This window comes from Pseudophryne corroboree, chromosome 3, assembly GCF_028390025.1.
Source record: "Pseudophryne corroboree isolate aPseCor3 chromosome 3, aPseCor3.hap2, whole genome shotgun sequence".
Taxonomy (NCBI): domain Eukaryota; kingdom Metazoa; phylum Chordata; class Amphibia; order Anura; family Myobatrachidae; genus Pseudophryne; species Pseudophryne corroboree.
Genome location: NC_086446.1, coordinates 728,557,169 through 728,576,027, shown reverse-complemented (window position 1 = coordinate 728,576,027; position 18,859 = coordinate 728,557,169). Strand labels below are relative to the sequence as shown.

Genomic DNA, 18,859 nt, shown 5'->3' with positions numbered 1-18,859 from the left:
ACGTTTGTCAAAAAAGGTGGCACTGCCGTCTTAGGATACGGCCACTTTAATAGGTACCTGTTGATAAAAAACAGGAGGCTATCCTGAAGTCTGTATTTACACACTCAGGTACTAGACTGAGACCTGCAGATAGTGCTGCTGCAGCGTGGTCGGTGACCCTGTCAAACAGGGATACTAGTTGGCAAACATAAAAACATATTAAAGACGTCGTCTTATATATGGGGGATGCACAGAGGGATATTTTGCCGGCTGGCATCCAAAATAAATGTAATGACCATTCTGTCAGGAGGGTATTAGAGACCTGTCACTGGACAGGTGATGCTGACTTAAAAAGCGCATAGAGAGCCTTATAAGGGTGAGGAATTATTTGGGGATGGTCTCTGGGACCTCGTATCCACAGCAACTGCTGGGAAGAAATAATTTTACCTCAGGTTTCCTCACAGACAAAGGTACAGTCCTTTCGGCTTCAGAAAAGCAAGCAGGTCAAATGGCGCTTCCTTTCTGTACAGAGACAAGGGTAGAGGGAAAAAAGCTGCACCAGTCAGCCTGTTCCCAGAATCAAGATTCTTCCCCCGCCTCCTGTGAGGCCACACCATGACGCGGGTGCTCCACAGGTGTAGCCAGGTACGGTGGGGGGCCGTCTCAAAAATTTCAGCAATTAGTGGGCTCGCTCACAGGTGGATCCCTGTTTCTTTCAAGCAACAAAAAGCTATAAAAGATATTGCACCGGGTCAAGGGACCCTCAGGCGATAGCTATGGACGCTCTGGTAACACCGTGGGTGTACCAGTCGGTTTATGTGTTCTCCCCTCTGCCTCTCATACCAAAGGTACTGAGAATAATAAGAAGGCGAGGAGTAAGAACGATACTCGTGGATGGCCAAGAAGAGCTTGGTACCCAGAACTTCAAGAATTTATATCAGAGGACCCATGGCCTCTGCCACTCAGACAGGACCTGCGGCAGCAGGGGCCCTGTCTGTTCCAAGACTTACCGCGGCTGCGTTTGTCGGCATGGCGGTTGAACGCCGGATCCTGAAGGAAAAGGGCATTCCGGAGGAAGTCAGTCCTACGCTTACTAAAGCCAGGAAAGAGGTTACAGCAACTCATTATCACCGCATATGGCGAAAATATGTTACATGGTGTGAGGCCGAAAGGGCCCCAACAGAGGAATTTCAACTAGGTCGATTTCTGCATTTCCTGCAAGCAGGAGTGACTATGGGCCTTAAATTGGGTTCCATTAAGGTACAGATCTCGGCTCTGTCGAGTTTCTTTCAAAAAGAACTAGCTTCAGTACCTGAAGTTCAGACATTTATAAAAGGAGTGCTGCAGAGTCAGCCCCCGTTTGTGCCTCCTGTGGCACCTTGGGATCTCAACGTGGTGTTGAGTTTCTTAAAATCACATTGGTTTGAACCACTAAAAACCGTGGATCTGAAATATCTCACGTGGAAGGTGGTTATGTTATTGGCCTTGGCTTCTGCCAGGCGAGTATCAAAGTTGGCGGCTTTGTCTTGTAAAAGCCCTTATTTGATTTTCCATATGGATAGGGCAGAATTGAGGACTCGTCCCCAGTTTCTCCCAAAGGTGGTGTCAGCGTTTCACCTGAACCAGCCTATTGTGGTGCCTAGGCTACTAGGGACTTGGAGGACTCCAAGTTGCTAGACGTTGTCAGGGCACTGAAAATATATGTTTCCAGAACGGCTAGAGTCAGAAAATCTGACTCGCTGTTTATCCTATATGCACCTAACAAGCTGGGTGCTCCTGCTTCTAAGCAGACTATTGCTCGTTGGATTTGTAGTACAATTCAGCTTGCACATACTGTGGCAGGCCTGCCACAGCCAAAATCTGTCAATGCCCATTCCACAAGGAAGGTGGGCTCATCTTGGGCGGCTGCCCGAGAGGTCTCGGCTTTACAACTTTGCCGAGCAGCTACTTGGTCAGGGGCAAACACGTTTGCAAAATTCTACAAATTTGATACCCTGGCTGAGGAGGACCTGGAGTTCTCTCATTCAGTGCTGCAGAGTCATCCGCACTCTCCCGCCCGTTTGGGAGCTTTGGTATAATCCCCATGGTCCTTACGGAGTTCCCAGCATCCACTAGGACGTTAGAGAAAATAAGAATTTACTCACCGGTAATTCTATTTCTCGTAGTCCGTAGTGGATGCTGGGCGCCCATCCCAAGTGCGGTTTATCTGCAATACTTGTACATAGTTATTGTTAACTAAATCGGGTTATTGTTGAGCCATCTGTTGAGAGGCTCTATTGTTTCATACTGTTAACTGTGTTTCATATCACGAGTTGTACGGTGTGATTGGTGTGGCTGGTATGAGTCTTACCCGGGATTCAAAATCCTTCCTTATTGTGTACGCTCGTCCGGGCACAGTACCTAACTGAGGCTTGGAGGAGGGTCATAGTGGGAGGAGCCAGTGCACACCAGGTAGTCTAAGATCTTTCTAGAGTGCCCAGCCTCCTTCGGAGCCCGCTATTCCCCATGGTCCTTACGGAGTTCCCAGCATCCACTACGGACTACGAGAAATAGAATTACCGGTGAGTAAATTCTTATTTTTTCTTCCAGTGGAAAAGGCTCTGGAGATCCAGAGTCTGGTCAAACAAATTCTGAGACCAGCAAGAGTGTCAATCCATCAATGCATTCGGTTGCTGGGAAAGATGATTGCGGCCTACGAGGCCATTCAGTTTGGCAGGTTCCATGCCAGAGTGTTCCAGTGGGACCTGTTGGACGAGTGGTCCGGATCCCACCTACACATACACCGGAGGATAATCCTGTCTTCCAAGACCAGAATCTCACTCCTGTGGTGGCTGCACACTCTCACCTCCTAGAGGGGCGCAGGTTCGGGATCCAGGACTGGATCCTAGTAACCACGGATGCAAGCCTCCGAGGCTGGGGAGCAGTCACACAGGGAGAAAACTTCCAAGGAAGATGGTCAAGTCAGGAAACTTGTCTCCACATAAACGGTCTGGAGTTAAGGGCCGTTTAGAAAGGTTTTCTGCAAGCGAAACATCTTCTTCGAGATCTACCCGTACTGATTCAGTCGGTCACTGTAACAGCAGTAGAGTACATAAACCGTCAGGGCGGAACGAAAAGCAGAGCAGCAATGGCAGAAGCCACAAGGATTTTCCGCTGGGCAGAAAAACATATAAGCGCTCTGTCGGCGATATTCATTCCAAGAGCGGACAACTGGGAAGCAGACTTCCTCAGCAGACACGATCTCCATCCAGGAGAGAGGGGCCTCCTCCAAGTAGTCTTCGAAGCGGTGACATGTCATTGGAGCTTCCTCAAGTAGACATGATGGCATCTCGTCTCAACAAGAGGTTTCAGAGTTCCAGGTCAAGGGACCCTCAAGCAATAACAGTGAATGCACTGGTGACACCGTGGGTGTTTTCAGTCGGTATATGTATTCCCTCCGATTTCTCTCATTCCAAAAGTTCTGGGATCATAAAGAACAGAGATTCGAGCGATCCTCATTGTCCCAGACTGGCCAAGGAGAGCTTGGTATCCAGATCTCAGGAATTACTCATAAGAGATCTCTCTGGCCCCTTCTTTTGCGCGAGGACCTGTTGCAGCAGGGGCCGTGCGTGTATTAGGACTTGCCGCGGCTATGTTTGACGACATGGCGGTTGAATGCCAAATCCTAGCCCGTGAGGGTATTCCCAGTGAAGTCGTTCCCACACTTATTTAGGCTAGAAAAGGGGTAACGTCTAAACATTACCACCGTATTTGGAGAAAATATGTTTCTTGATGTGAATCCAAGAAGGCTCCTACGGCAGAGTTTCAGCTAAGACGTTTTCTCAATTTTCTACAAGCAGGTATGGATGCGGGCCTAAAATTGGGCTCAATTAAGGTACAGATTAAAGCCTTATCGGTTTTCTTTCAGAATCAATGGCCTCCCTTCCAGAAGTTCAGACTTTCGTGAAAGGGTGTGTTGCACATCCAACCTCCATTTGTGCCCCCAGTGGCACCATGGGATCTTAATGTGGTATTGCAGTTCCTTCAATCACATTGGTTTGCACCTTTACGTAAGGTGGAGTTGAAATTCCTCACTTGGAAAGTGGTCATCATGTTGGCTTTGGCATCCACAAGGCGGGTGTCTGAGTTAGCGGCCTTGTATCACAAGAGCCCTTATTTGATCTTCCATGAAGATAGAGCAGAGTTGGGAATTCATCAACAATTTCTACCGAAGGTGCTTTCTTCCTTCCACATGTACCAACCTATTGTGGTGCCTGTGGTCAGAGTTTTGAAAATGTATGTCGCCAGAACGGCTCCGTTTGGGAAAACAGGCTCGGTTTGTCCTGTTTGCTCCCAACAAGATTGGGTGTCCTGCTTCCAAGCAGACCGTTGCGCGCAGGATCTGTGGTACGATTCAGCATGCTCATTGCACGGCAGGATTGCCGTTACCGAAATAGGTGAAGGCCCATTCTACTAGAATGGTGGGCTCGTCCGGGGCGGATGCCCGGGGGGGGTCTCGGCATTGCAACTTTGCCGAGCAGCTATTTAGCAAACACTTTGGCTAAGTCTTACAAGTTTGATACCTTGGCCGATGTTGACCTCAAGTTTGGTCATTCGGTGCTGCAGAGTCGTCCGCACTCTCCCGCCCGTTCTAGAGCTTTGGTATAACCCCATGGTTCTTAATGTGACCCCAGCATCCTCTAGGATGTATAAGAAAATAGGATTTTAATACCTACCTGTAAAACCTTTTCTCTTAGTCCGTAGAGGATGCTGGGCGCCCGTCCCAGTGCGTACTGTATCTGCAGTTATAACTTGTGGTACACACCTGTTGTGTACGGTTCTGGTCAGCATGTTGCTGCAATTGTTCATGCTTTGGCTTGTGTTCTATTGAATGCCACGTTCTGCGGCATGCTAGAGGTGTGAGCTGGTAAGATGCTCACCTTGGTTTAACAATAAATGCTTTCCTCAAAATGTCCGTCTCCCTGGGCACAGTTCCTTAAACTGGAGTCTGGAGGAGGGGCATAGAGGGAGGAGCCAGTTCACACCCTTTGAAAGTCTTAAAGTGCCCATGTCTCCTGCGGATACCGTCTATACCCCGTGGTTCTTAATGTGACCCCAGCATCCTCTACGAACTAAGAGAAAAGGATTTACCGATAGGTATTAAAATCCTATTAAATTTGGGGTGCAGTTTCTTTTCCCTTTTTTTTTTTTTTTTTTTTTGTTGCTCTTGGATATGACACAGAGCGGCTCTTTGGATGCGTTTTAACCAATGGAAAAAGTACAGCAATTTGTCTTCTAAATTGTTCACCCTTGGATGCGACACAGAGCAGCTCTTTGGAAACTGTATTCACCAAAGGAAAAAGCTCAGCAATTTTGTTTTCAAAAAAATTAAATGAAACCACTCTTACAGATTTTATAAATAAATGATTTTACAGAAAGAACACAGAAGGAAAAAAAACTAGTTAACTAATGAATGATCTTATGTTCCAGTCCATTCATTTAAATGATCTCCTGTATGTATGTATGTGTATATATATATATATATATATATATTAGTCTATTTAATGTAAACCGCTGCTCACGCCGAACATATGTCGCAGTTATTTGTTGGCCAATCCGATCGTTCTATTCCTAGGCGGAAACGGATTGCAGCGTATAAGCCTGAGAGGATTACCATCCCTGCTGCCACCGTTATTGGTGCAAATATTCATCTGTTAAATTGTGTTAGTGTGTAGGGTAACTCAGCCCTGTGTAGCGAACAGGCAACTATCTTTATTGATCACTGCAACCTGGGAGTGTGGAATACCGGTGCTCAGTGTGATACATTATGTACCAGTGACAGGAATCAGGCTTAAGCATAGACGCTATGACAGATGCGTGCACCCTTCACTGCTTCTCTTCCATGCAGTGCAGTCTTTGTAAGGGTTATTTTGTCATTCACCCACTTAGACTTGCATATCAGGTCAGCGGGAATATGAAAGCACTGACAGAACTCCACTGCCCTGTAGTTGATGTGGAAATGTTGATAAACTAATGGGGTATGAAATGTGGGCACTTTATATTATTTGCATGCAGTCTCTGAGGAGGTATGAAGCGAGTGTAATGTGAACACAATCTCCAGCCAATTCATAGGCAGCCGAGGCTTCTACCTGTACGTGCACTCACATGCTAATGTGACGGCCGGCTTTCCCCCGGTAGTTCCTACTTTATAAACGCACGTTGCTGTATTTACATCTCTTGCCGCCTGATGTATTTGCCATTGGCCTGAGGAGGATTCCACAAATGATTTCTTTGCTTTTGGGATGAGGGCGAGCAAACTTTTTAACAACCGGGTACCGTTTTGGCTATTCCGGACAAAGATTTGGCACCCCCAAACACACCCTGAACACAGCTTTTACTTTTTTTCTCAAACTTATGAGAAATAATAAAAGTTTATGCAATTATTCTTAAACTGCTGCCAATCTTCACGCACTGTACATGACTTTTTATTATAACACCTAGATAAAAAACATTGAACGGGTCCTTCACGGCAGGATGGTGAAACTTAAAGAGCAGCAGTGGGCAGCAGGTTCTCACAGAGCAGCCAGAAGACCAGGAAACAGAGTTGTACGCTCTGGCGATGTTTTCACAATTGAGCGATTGTCAGCAGACTTCTGACGCGCTGCGATCACACTGTGCATGTGTAAAGGTATCTCTGCGATTGCATTCGCAATGAGGAGTCAGTTGCAAAGTGATTGACAGGAAGTGACCGTTTGGGGGGGTGGTAACATGGGGTTAGCGGGGAGTGGTTGTAAAAACGCAGGAGTGTCATGGCCATTTACAGGGCATGTATGTGATGTCAGTAGCGAGCTCCTGTGTATAAAAACATGGCAGCTGTGTGCCTTCTGCTGCGTCTCGTCTACATAGCCACATACCCATATACCTACTTGAGTAGTCACTATTTAACGTTCTTACGTATTGGCTGCGTATGTGTAGGCAACTTGCGAATTAATTGCGTTCGCTCCGGTGGGTGTCTATTTTTTATTTGTGGGCGGCAGCTTCACTTGCTTACATTAGCAGTTGCGTAGCGTAGGAAATTGCAATTGTGTGCCATTGGCGCCTTTTTACTGCTCTTACACAGGAGCTGCACTTTTCTTATGACATGAAAGACCTCGCATGGGCAGCCTTTAGGAAATAAGGGAAGACAGTCAATATGACAGAGTCGTTGGATGAGTATTTGGTTTCTCCTGCTGGTTTTGACAACTAATTTAACCTTATTAAAAAGTTTGTTTTACATTTGTGTAAATATTATGTACTAGGTGATTCATCGCGCCCTACGGGCGCTCTTCACACCGTCGGTTGGGGCTACGCCCCGTTAACCCCTGCACGCCTTTGAACATACACAGGCCAGTAGATAGGTGATCAAGAGGTGCTGCGGGTGGGGAAGGGGAGGGTGTGGTAGGTCCGCGAATGGGGGAAGGCAGAGCCGGATTAAGACCATGGGGGTCCCGGGGTGCTTTAGACAGTGGGGTCCCTATTGAAGAGAGGGGTGGGGGGTGCACCTATTAACGGGGCCTAATGCCCACCATGCGCCCTCGGGCCGGGAGGGCCCGACTATAAATGGCCACGGGCCAAGAGGGCCCGACTACATACCCACAGCCCGGGAGGGCCTGACTGTACCTACGGGCCTAGTGCCCGATCCCTGACGGTCTAGGGAGGAAAGGGGGGGGGGTTGAGTGAGAAACCACCTCACTGAGGCCTCACCTGGTCCGGGTCATCTTCCATCAGGAGCACGGCGTCTTCCGGCCTTTTCAGCGGGCACCGGAGCTCTTCTCCCTCCATCCGGTTGTTCACCGCTCTTCAGCGCGGCCTCCCTCTTCGGCTTTCGCTCGGTGTCTTCTGCGCTCTTCCGCGCGGTCGTCTTCTTCGGCTCCCGCCCGGCATCTGACGTCAGATGCCGTGGGCGGGGCCAATAACCCGGCGAGACAATCTGATTGGCCGGCGCCCCGCGAGCCATGATTTACTCGCGGACGGGGCGGGATTTGAACTCCCGCCGCCAGCGCTTCAGATTGGCTGGCAAAACGGCGCCAAGTTTGAAGCGCCGCTGCCCGTCGCCACTTCCAGTCTGGTGCAGGGAAACACCTGGTCCCTGCACCGGACACCCACCGCTTACTGACAGGCGCTGTCCTCTGCAGGGGAAGCAGATCCCATGCACCCTGGAGCTCTGATGTGCCCTGGAACACAGGTCACATCTCTACAGCACTACAGATCGGATCGGAAGAGAGATCCGATCTGTGGTGTGGCAGGGGGCCTTTTTGGAAAGGGGGGCCCGGGGATACGTATCCCCGGGACCCCCCCTTAATCCGGCTCTAGGGAAGGTGTGGGTGGGGGAGGGGGCCGGAGGTGCTGTGGTTGGAGGAGTGGCGGCTGCGGGGGTCCGGATGCGCTGCGGGCAGGGAAGGGGTGTGATGCGGGTGTGGGTGATACGGATGGGGGAGGGGGTGGGAGTGCCGTGGGTGTTGGAGGGACGTGTGTGGGGGGTGGATGTGGTGGATGCTGTGGGTGGGAGGGGGGGCGTATGTGGTGGATGCTGTGGGTGTCGCGGGTGGGAGAGGGCCGGGTGGGGTGGAGCATGCGGGGGGGAGAGGTGGGCATGGGGGGGGGGGTGCAGGGGTGTTGCGGGTGGGGGAGGGGTGTTGCGGGTGTGGGTGCTACGGGTGGGGGAGGGGTGTGTGCCGCGGGTGGGGAACGGATGTCGTGGATGCTGCGGGTGCGGGAGGGGCTGGTGGGGTGTGGGTGTAGCGTGGAGGAGAGGTGGGTATGGGGGGAGGTGCTGTGGGTGGGGGAGGGCGGGGTGCTACGGTTGGGGGAGGGAGTGCAGCGGGAAGGAGGGAGGAGTACCGCGGGTGGGGGGCGGATGATGTGGATGGTGTGGGTTCGGCGGGTGGGGTGGATAAGGGGGTGCCGCGGGTGGGGTGGAGGGTGCGTGGGTGTAGGGGGGGGAGATGGGTGTAGGGGGGGTGCCGCGGGTGGGGGAGAGAGAGGGTGGGTTTTTTGGGTTGTGGGTGCTACGGATGGGGGATGGATGTGGTGGGTGCCACGGGTGGGGGAGGGGGGGTTCTGCGGGTGAGGGAGGGGCGGGGGGTGCTACAGGAGGGGGCGGGAGTGCTGCGGGTGGTGGAGGGGCGTGTGCCGCGGATGTGGTGGATGCTGTGGGTGCCGCGGGTGGGGGAGGGGTGGGGGGTGCATCAGGTGGGGATGGGGATGGGAGTGGGAGTGCAGTGGTTGGGTGAGGGGTGTGTGCCGCGGGTGGGGTGGATGCTGTGGTTACCGCGGGTGGGAGGGTGCGGGGTGCCGCGGGCCATGTGGTGCGGGTGGGAGGGGGGCGCGAGCCGTGTTCCGCAGGTGGGGGGCCGATGTGTTGGATGCTGTGGGTGGAAGGAGGGCCGTGCGGCGCGGGTGGGGTGCCGCGTGTGGAAGGAGGGCCGTGCACCACGGATGTGGTGGATGCTGTGGGTGGGGGAGGGGCAGGGGGGGGGGAGAAGTGGGTATAGGGGTGGGGGGTGCAGCAGGTGAGGGAGGGGACGGGAGTGCAGTGGTTGGGTGAGGGGTGTGTGCCGCGGGTGGGGTGGATGCTGAGGGTGCGGGGTGCCGAGGGTGCGGGGTGCCGCGGGCCGTGTGGTGCGGGTGGGCGCGGGCCGTGTGCCGCGGGTGGGGGGCTGATGTGTTGGATGCTGTGGGTGGAAGGAGGGCCGTGCGCCGCGGGTGGGGTGCCGCGTGTGGGAGGAGGGCCGTACGGCGCGGGTGGGGTGGAGGGTGCGTGGGTGAAGGGGGGTGCTGCGGGTGGGGGAGAGAGAGGGTGTGTTTTTTGGGTTGTGGGTGCTACGGGTGGGGGATGGATGTGGTGGGTGCCACGGGTGGGGGAGGGGTAGGGGGGGTTCTGCGGGTGGGGGAGGGGCGGGGGGGGTGCTACAGGAGGGGACGGGAGTGCTGCGGGTGTTGGAGGGGAGTGTGGGGTGGAGGGGGGGGGGGAAGAAGTGGTATGGGGGTGGTGCGGGGGGTGCCGCGGGTGGGGGGTGCAGTGGTTGGGTGAGGGGTGTGTGCCACGGGTGGGGTGGATGCTGTGGGTACCGCGGGTGCCGCGGGCCGTGTGGTGCGGGTGGGCGCGGGCCGTGTGCCGCCGGTGGGGGGCTGATGTGTTGGATGCTGTGGGTGGAAGGAGGGCCGTGCGGCGCGGGTGGGGTGCCGCGTGTGGGAGGAGGGCCGTGCGGCGCGGGTGGGGTGCCGCGTGTGGGAGGAGGGCCGTACGGCGCGGGTGGGGTGGAGGGTGCGTGGGTGTAGGGGGGGTGCTGCGGGTGGGGGAGAGAGAGGGTGTGTTTTTTTTGGGTTGTGGGTGCTACGGGTGGTGGATGGATGTGGTGGGTGCCACGGGTGGGGGAGGGGTAGGGGGGGTTCTGCGGGTGGGGGAGGGGCGGGGGGGGTGCTACAGGAGGGGACGGGAGTGCTGCGGGTGTTGGAGGGGAGTGTGGGGTGGAGGGTGCGGGGGGGGAGAGAAGTGGTATGGGGGTGGTGCGGGGGTGCCGCTGGTGGGTGGGGGGTGCAGCAGTTGGGGGAGGGGACGGGAGTGCAGTGGTTGGGTGAGGGGTGTGTGCCGCGGGTGGGAGGAGGGCCGTGCGGCGCGGGTGGGATGCGGTGTGTGCCGCGGGTGAAAGGAGGGCCGTGCGCCGCGGGTGGGGTGAATGCTGTGGGAGGGGGGGGCAGCACATTGGCATTCTCCTCCGGACTGTGCGGTGACGGCGAGTCCGGCTTACAGTCCCCGTTCCCCGGCTGCAGGATCACCAGGGTACGTACAGGGAGTGTATGGGGAGGAGAGAGACAGGGCACTGGGCGGAGACGGGGCGGGTGATGGGCGGACCGAGGGAGGGGACTGTTCCTGGCCTGCATGCAGCCACTGTGACTCCGCCCAGCGTTACGGGCACGCACAGAGTCACAGACTTAGGCTAATATATAGGAGATGGATCGGATTCAATTAGCCACAGTAATTACCGGCTGACTAAAGGGGGGTACTCACGGAGCGATATTCTAAGCAATCTGACTAGATTGCTTAAAATATCGGCATGATCGCTCCGTGTGTAGCCCCCTCAGCGATAGCGATGCGCGGCCCCGCACATCGCTATCGCTGCTGCTAGATTGGCCTGCATGCAGGCCAATCTAGCGGGTCGCTCACTTCACCCGCTGGGTGAAGTGAGCGGCCCCCCGTCTCCCCCCGCACGCTCAGCACAGATCGCACTGTGCTGAGCGGCGGGAGAGATGTGTGCTGAGCGGTTCGCTCAGCACACATCTCTCCCGCATCGGCCCGTCTATATGGGCCTTAAGTGGTCTTCCGGGGCTATTCAATTACAGCCCGTGATACCGCGATAAACTTGTAGGTTGCACTTAATGTGGATTTCTGTTCGAACCTGAAGAAGTCTCAAACAGAAATCTATCATAATCGCAGGTGCTGTGAACATGTTAACCCATAGCTCCGGGTACTTTTCCCGGAATCTATGGGTTAACGGGCATTAGAGGCAAACTTACCGTGTGAGAAAAATGGTCTGTAATTGAATAACCTCGGGCAAAAAAGCCAGAGGCTTCCACCCTTTTCCCTGCACAGTAAATCACCATTGCTAATTGAATCCGCCCCCAAAATGTTATGGGCTTACCTTTAAAAAAAATTTATTTTTATTTTGATTGTTTGGAATCAACATTCAACAAATATCAACCTTGAAAGTTCATGTTGTTTCAAAGACCCTTGTGGTGGCCATCTGCTCTTGTTGATGATTTGTACTTACAGTATGTTATGGCGGTTCCATATGTGCATGTCTGTGGTGTGGATTAGAATTTAGTGGAAGTGAGGGAAAAACATGTTAGAAATGTCAGATTATCGGCAATTGTAAACATGAGGTAGATACTTTCAGTACAATACCTGATTAATGGCTGCCAAAATCTTAATTTTAACAGCGAAGGATTATTTGGGTGGACATTTTATTATTTACAGATATGAGAAATGCCATCATCCATCCACCCTCCCTCCTTAAACCGGAATGGTCATTGGGATTACTATAATATATCCCGTGTAAACTGTAAATTGTGACATCGCTGTGATTTTCAGAGACCAGGTTTAAGAAGAAAAAAAAATGTGTGTGTATATATATTTCTCTATCGTCCTAAGTGGATGCTGGGGTTCCTGAAAGGACCATGGGGAATAGCGGCTCCGCAGGAGACAGGGCACAAAAAAGTAAAGCTTTACTAGGTCAGGTGGTGTGCACTGGCTCCTCCCCCTATGACCCTCCTCCAGACTCCAGTTAGATTTTGTGCCCGAACGAGAAGGGTGCAATCTAGGTGGCTCTCCTAAAGAGCTGCTTAGAGAAAGTTTAGTTTAGGTTTTTTTCTTTACAGTGAGTCCTGCTGGCAACAGGATCACTGCAACGTGGGACTTAGGGGGAAAGTAGTAAACTCACCTGCATGCAGAGTGGATTTGCTGCTTGGCTACTGGACACCATTAGCTCCAGAGGGATCGAACACAGGCCCAGCCGTGGAGTCCGGTCCCGGAGCCGCGCCGCCGACCCCCTTGCAGATGCTGAAGCGTGAAGAGGTCCGGAAACCGGCGGCTGAAGACTCCTCAGTCTTCATAAGGTAGCGCACAGCACTGCAGCTGTGCGCCATTTTCCTCTCAGCACACTTCACTGGGCAGTCACTGAGGGTGCAGAGCGCTGGGGGGGGGCGCTCTGAGAGGCAAATATAAACCTTATACAAGGCTAAAAATACCTCACATATAGCCCATAGGGGCTATATGGAGATATTTAACCCCTGCCTGACTGGAAAAATAGCGGGAGAAGAACCCGCCGAAAAAGGGGCGGGGCCTATCTCCTCAGCACACGGCGCCATTTTCTGTCACAGCTCCGCTGGTCAGAACGGCTCCCAGGTCTCTCCCCTGCACTGCACTACAGAAACAGGGTAAAACAGAGAGGGGGGGCACATTAATGGCTATATATATATATATATTAAAGCAGCTATAAGGGAGCACTTAATATAAGGATATCCCTTGTATATATAGCGCTTTGTGGTGTGTGCTGGCAGACTCTCCCTCTGTCTCCCCAAAAGGGCTAGTGGGTCCTGTCTTCATTAGAGCATTCCCTGTGAGTTTGCGGTGTGTGTCGGTACGTGGTGTCGACATGTATGAGGACGATATTGGTGTGGAGGCGGAGCAATTGCCAAATATGCAGATGTCACCCCCCAGGGGGTCGACACCAGAATGGATGCCTTTATTTGTGGAATTACGTGATGGTTTATCTTCCCTTAAACAGTCAGTTGAGGACATGAGGCGGCCGGACAATCAATTAATGCCTGTCCAGGCGCCTCAAACACCGTCAGGGGCTGTAAAACGCCCTTTGCCTCAGTCGGTCGACACAGACCCAGACACGGGCACTGATTCCAGTGACGACGGTAGAAATTCAAACGTATTTTCCAGTAGGGCCACACGTTATATGATTTTGGCAATGAAGGAGACGTTACATTTAGCTGATACTACAGATACCGTAAAACAGGGTATTATGTATGGTGTGAAAAAACTACAAACAGTTTTTCCTGAATCAGAAGAATTAAATGACGTGTGTGATGAAGCGTGGGTTGCTCCTGACAAAAAAGTTATTGGCATTATACCCTTTCCCGCCAGAGGTTAGGGCGCGCTGGGAAACACCCCCTAAGGTGGACAAGGCGCTCACACGCTTATCCAAACAAGTGGCGTTACCCTCTCCTGAGACGGCCGCACTTAAGGATCCATCAGATAGAAAGATGGAAGTTATTCAAAAGAATATATACACACATGCAGGTGTTATACTACGACCAGCTATAGCAACTGCCTGGATGTGCAGTGCTGGAGTAGTTTGGTCAGAATCCCTGATTGAAAATATTGATACCCTAGATAGGGACAATGTTTTACTGTCGTTAGAACAAATAAAGGATGCATTTATCTATATGCGTGATGCACAGAGGGATATTTGCACACTGGCATCTCGGGTGAGTGCTATGTCCATTTCAGCCAGAAGAGCCTTATGGACACGACAGTGGACAGGCGATGCGGATTCAAAACGTCACATGGAGGTTTTGCCGTATAAAGGGGAGGAGTTATTTGGAGTTGGTCTATCAGACTTGGTGGCCACGGCTACTGCCGGGAAATCCACTTTTTTACCTCAAGTCACTCCCCAACAGAGAAAGGCACCGACCTTTCAACCGCAGCCTTTTCGCTCCTACAAAAATAAGAGAGCAAAGGGCTTGTCGTACCTGCCACGAGGCAGAGGAAGAGGGAAGAGACACCAACAGGCAGCTCCTTCCCAGGAACAGAAGCCCTCCCCGGCTCCTGCAAAAACCTCAGCATGACGCTGGGGCCTCTCAAGCGGACTCGGGGACAGTGGGGGGCCGTCTCAAAAATTACAGCGCGCAGTGGGCTCACTCGCAGGTAGACCCCTGGATCCTGCAGATAATATCTCAGGGGTACAGGTTGGAATTAGAGACGGATCCTCCTCATCGTTTCCTGAAGTCTGCCTTACCAACCGTCTCTTCCGAAAGGGAGAGGGTGTTGGAAGCCATTCACAAGCTGTACGCTCAGCAGGTGATAGTCAAAGTACCCCTATTACAACAAGGAAAGGGGTATTATTCCACTCTATTTGTGGTACCGAAGCCGGATGGCTCGGTAAGGCCTATTCTAAATCTGAAGTCCTTGAACCTCTACATAAAAAAGTTCAAGTTCAAGATGGAGTCACTCAGAGCAGTGATAGCGAACCTGGAAGAAGGGGACTTTATGGTATCCTTGGACATCAAGGATGCGTATCTACACGTTCCGATTTACCCCGCACACCAGGGGTACCTCAGGTTCATTGTTCAAAACTGTCACTATCAGTTTCAGACGCTGCCGTTCGGATTGTCCACGGCGCCTCGGGTCTTTACCAAGGTAATGGCCGAGATGATGATTCTTCTTCGAAGAAAAGGCGTATTAGTTATCCCATACTTGGACGATCTCCTAATAAGGGCAAGGTCCAGAGAACAGCTGGAGACAGCTTTAGCACTATCTCAAGAGGTGCTAAGACAACACGGGTGGATTCTGAATATTCCAAAATCCCATTTAATCCCGACAACTCGTCTGCTGTTCCTAGGAATGATTCTGGACACGGTTCAGAAAAAGGTTTTCCTTCCAGAGGAAAAAGCCAAGGAGTTATCCGATCTGGTCAGGAACCTCCTAAAACCAGGAAAAGTGTCAGTACATCAATGCACAAGAGTCCTGGGAAAAATGGTGGCTTCTTACGAAGCAATTCCATTCGGCAGATTCCATGCAAGAATATTCCAAAGGGATCTGTTGGACAAATGGTCAGGGTCGCATCTGCAGATGCACCTGCGAATAACCCTGTCACCAAAGACAAGGGTGTCACTTCTGTGGTGGTTGCAGAAGGCTCACCTATTAGAAGGCCGCAGATTCGGCATTCAGGATTGGATCCTGGTGACCACGGACGCCAGCCTGAGAGGCTGGGGAGCAGTCACACAAGGAAGAAACTTCCAGGGAGTATGGACGAGTCTGGAAAAGTCTCTTCACATAAACATTCTGGAACTAAGAGCAATCTACAATGCTCTAAGCCAGGCGGAACTTCTCCTGCAAGGAAAGCCGGTGTTGATTCAGTCGGACAACATCACGGCGGTCGCCCATGTAAACAGGCAGGGCGGCACAAGAAGCAGGAGTGCAATGGCAGAAGCTGCCAAGATTCTTCGCTGGGCGGAGAATCACGTGATAGCACTGTCAGCAGTGTTCATCCCGGGCGTGGACAACTGGGAAGCAGACTTCCTCAGCAGACACGATCTTCATCCGGGAGAGTGGGGTCTACATCCAGAAGTCTTCAACATGTTAATAGACCGTTGGGAAAGACCAATTGTAGACATGATGGCGTCTCGCCTCAACAAGAAACTGGACAAATATTGCGCCAGGTCAAGAGATCCACAGGCAATAGCTGTGGACGCACTGGTAACTCCTTGGGTGTACCAGTCAGTGTATGTGTTTCCTCCTCTGCCGCTCATACCAAAGGTATTGAAGATCATACGGCAAAGAAGAGTAAGAACAATACTAGTGGTTCCGGATTGGCCGAGAAGGACTTGGTATCCGGAACTTCAAGAGATGCTCACGGACGAACCGTGGCCTCTACCTCTGAGAAGGGACCTGCTACAGCAGGGTCCCTGTCTTTTTCAAGACTTACCGCGGCTGCGTTTGACGGCATGGCGGTTGAACGCCAGATCCTAAAAGGGAAAGGCATTCCAGAAGAAGTCATTCCTACCTTGATTAAGGCACGGAAGGAAGTCACCGTGAAACATTATCACCGCATTTGGCGAAAATATGTAGCGTGGTGCGAGGATCGGAGGGTTCCGACGGAGGAATTCCAACTGGGTCGTTTCCTACATTTCCTGCAATCAGGATTATCTATGGGTCTCAAATTGGGATCCATTAAGGTTCAAATTTCGGCCCTGTCAATATTCTTCCAAAAAGAATTGGCCTCTGTCCCTGAGGTCCAGACTTTTGTCAAGGGAGTACTGCATATACAGCCTCCTGTGGTGCCTCCGGTGGCACCGTGGGATCTAAATGTAGTTTTAGATTTCCTCAAATCCCATTGGTTTGAACCATTGAAAAAGGTGGATTTGAAATATCTCACATTGAAAGTGACTATGTTACTAGCCCTGGCCTCTGCCAGGAGAGTATCTGAATTGGCGGCTTTATCTTATAAAAGTCCTTATCTAATCTTCCATTCGGATAGGGCAGAACTGCGGACTCGTCCGCATTTTCTCCCTAAAGTGGTATCAGCATTTCATCTGAACCAACCTATTGTGGTGCCTGCGGCCACTAGCGACTTGGAGGACTCCAAGTTGTTGGACGTTGTCAGAGCCTTAAAAATATACATTGCAAGGACGGCTGGAGTCAGAAAATCTGACTCGCTGTTTATATTGTATGCACCCAACAAGTTGGGCGCACCTGCTTCTAAGCAGTCGATTGCTCGTTGGATTTGTAACACAATTCAACTTGCACATTCTGTGGCAGGCCTGCCACAGCCTAAAACTGTAAAAGCCCACTCCACAAGGAAGGTGGGCTCATCTTGGGCGGCTGCCCGAGGGGTCTCGGCATTACAACTCTGCCGAGCAGCTACGTGGTCGGGGGAGAACACGTTTGTAAAATTTTACAAATTTGATACCCTGGCAAAGGAGGACCTGGAGTTCTCTCATTCGGTGCTGCAGAGTCATCCGCACTCTCCCGCCCGTTTGGGAGCTTTGGTATAATCCCCATGGTCCTTTCAGGAACCCCAGCATCCACTTAGGACGATAGAGAAAATAAGAATTTACTTACCGATAATTCTATTTCTCGGAGTCCGTAGTGGATGCTGGGCGCCCATCCCAAGTGCGGATTATCTGCAATACTTGTACATAGTTATTGTTAACTAATTCGGGTTATTGTTAAGGAGCCATCTTTAAGAGGCCCTTGCTGTTGTCATACTGTTAACTGGGTTTAGATCACAAGTTGTACGGTGTGATTGGTGTGGCTGGTATGAGTCTTGCCCGGGATTCAAAATGCCTCCCTTATTGTGTATGCTCGTCCGGGCACAGTACCTAACTGGAGTCTGGAGGAGGGTCATAGGGGGAGGAGCCAGTGCACACCACCTGACCTAGTAAAGCTTTACTTTTTTGTGCCCTGTCTCCTGCGGAGCCGCTATTCCCCATGGTCCTTTCAGGAACCCCAGCATCCACTACGGACTCCGAGAAATAGAATTATCGGTAAGTAAATTCTTATTATATATATATATATATATATATATATATATATATATATATATATACCAGTCCGTCAAAATTACGTAACAACATAACAGTAATGTTAGCGCCGGCGGCTGTGCGCACCAGAATGGAGCAACACTTGCATTGCTCCGTCTGGCGCCATCTAGTGTCCACCGGCATGCGCAATGCTTGAATTCTCCCCATAGAGGTGAGGAGCAGCGTTAGCCTTTTATTATATAGGATATATTTATAATATTATATATGTATCTTGCGTGTTTCCCTTGTGCACACGCTCCAGAGCAGATTATACACAACTACAGGCAATGCTGAGTCTTGTATAACTCAGTTGTCTCTTCACTCGCAGCTGTTGTGACGTATCTGTATAGTAATAGAAGTTCAGAGTGGGCGTAACAATTGAATTACAAGAGATAGGTGTAAAGGCATCTGTTTTCAGATGGGTTTAATGTACAATATCAAGGTTAGCACTGATGCTGGTTATCAAACCAATATGGGGGGATAATCTGTTGCAGAGAAACAAATTTCAAAAGACTCCCCTACTACGAATAGTGACTTTGGGGTTTATTTACTAAGCCTTGGAGAGAGATAAAGTGGACGGAGATAAAGTACCAGCCAATCAGCTCCTAGCTGTCATTTTTCAAACACAGCCTGTAACATGGCAGTTAGGAGCTGATACTTTATCTTCGTCCACTATCTCTATCCAAGAATTAGTAAATAGACCCCTTAATTTTTTTTTTATGTTTTAAAGCGTTGTGGGCGGAGTAATGTTTTGGCTGGCCAGCGCTGCGTGCAGAACCACTGTAGCCAGCTTTCAACTTATATGCTTATGACTACTTTGTAGAGCGCTGACTATAACATGGTCTATATAACCGTAAAATAATTTTGTCCCCCCACCACCTTTTATATGACGCCAGCAGCAAGCTCACTGACAGGCGACTAGGTGGACCAATAGTATAAACGACAGTATGGATTCCCTGGCGCTGACTAAATCAAAGCAGCAAGTTATAAGATAGCAAGGGTCACCTTTACCCAAATCAAATATAGCACAAAAACAGACATCAAATAA

The 18,859-nt window shown here is 51.3% G+C and overlaps 1 protein-coding gene across 3 annotated transcripts in view; it reads left to right on the top strand.

Annotated features, from left to right (window-relative positions):
• Positions 1 to 18,859, top strand: part of MGMT (O-6-methylguanine-DNA methyltransferase) — a 777,690-nt gene that overhangs the window by 20,582 nt on the left and 738,249 nt on the right. The window lies entirely within an intron of this gene.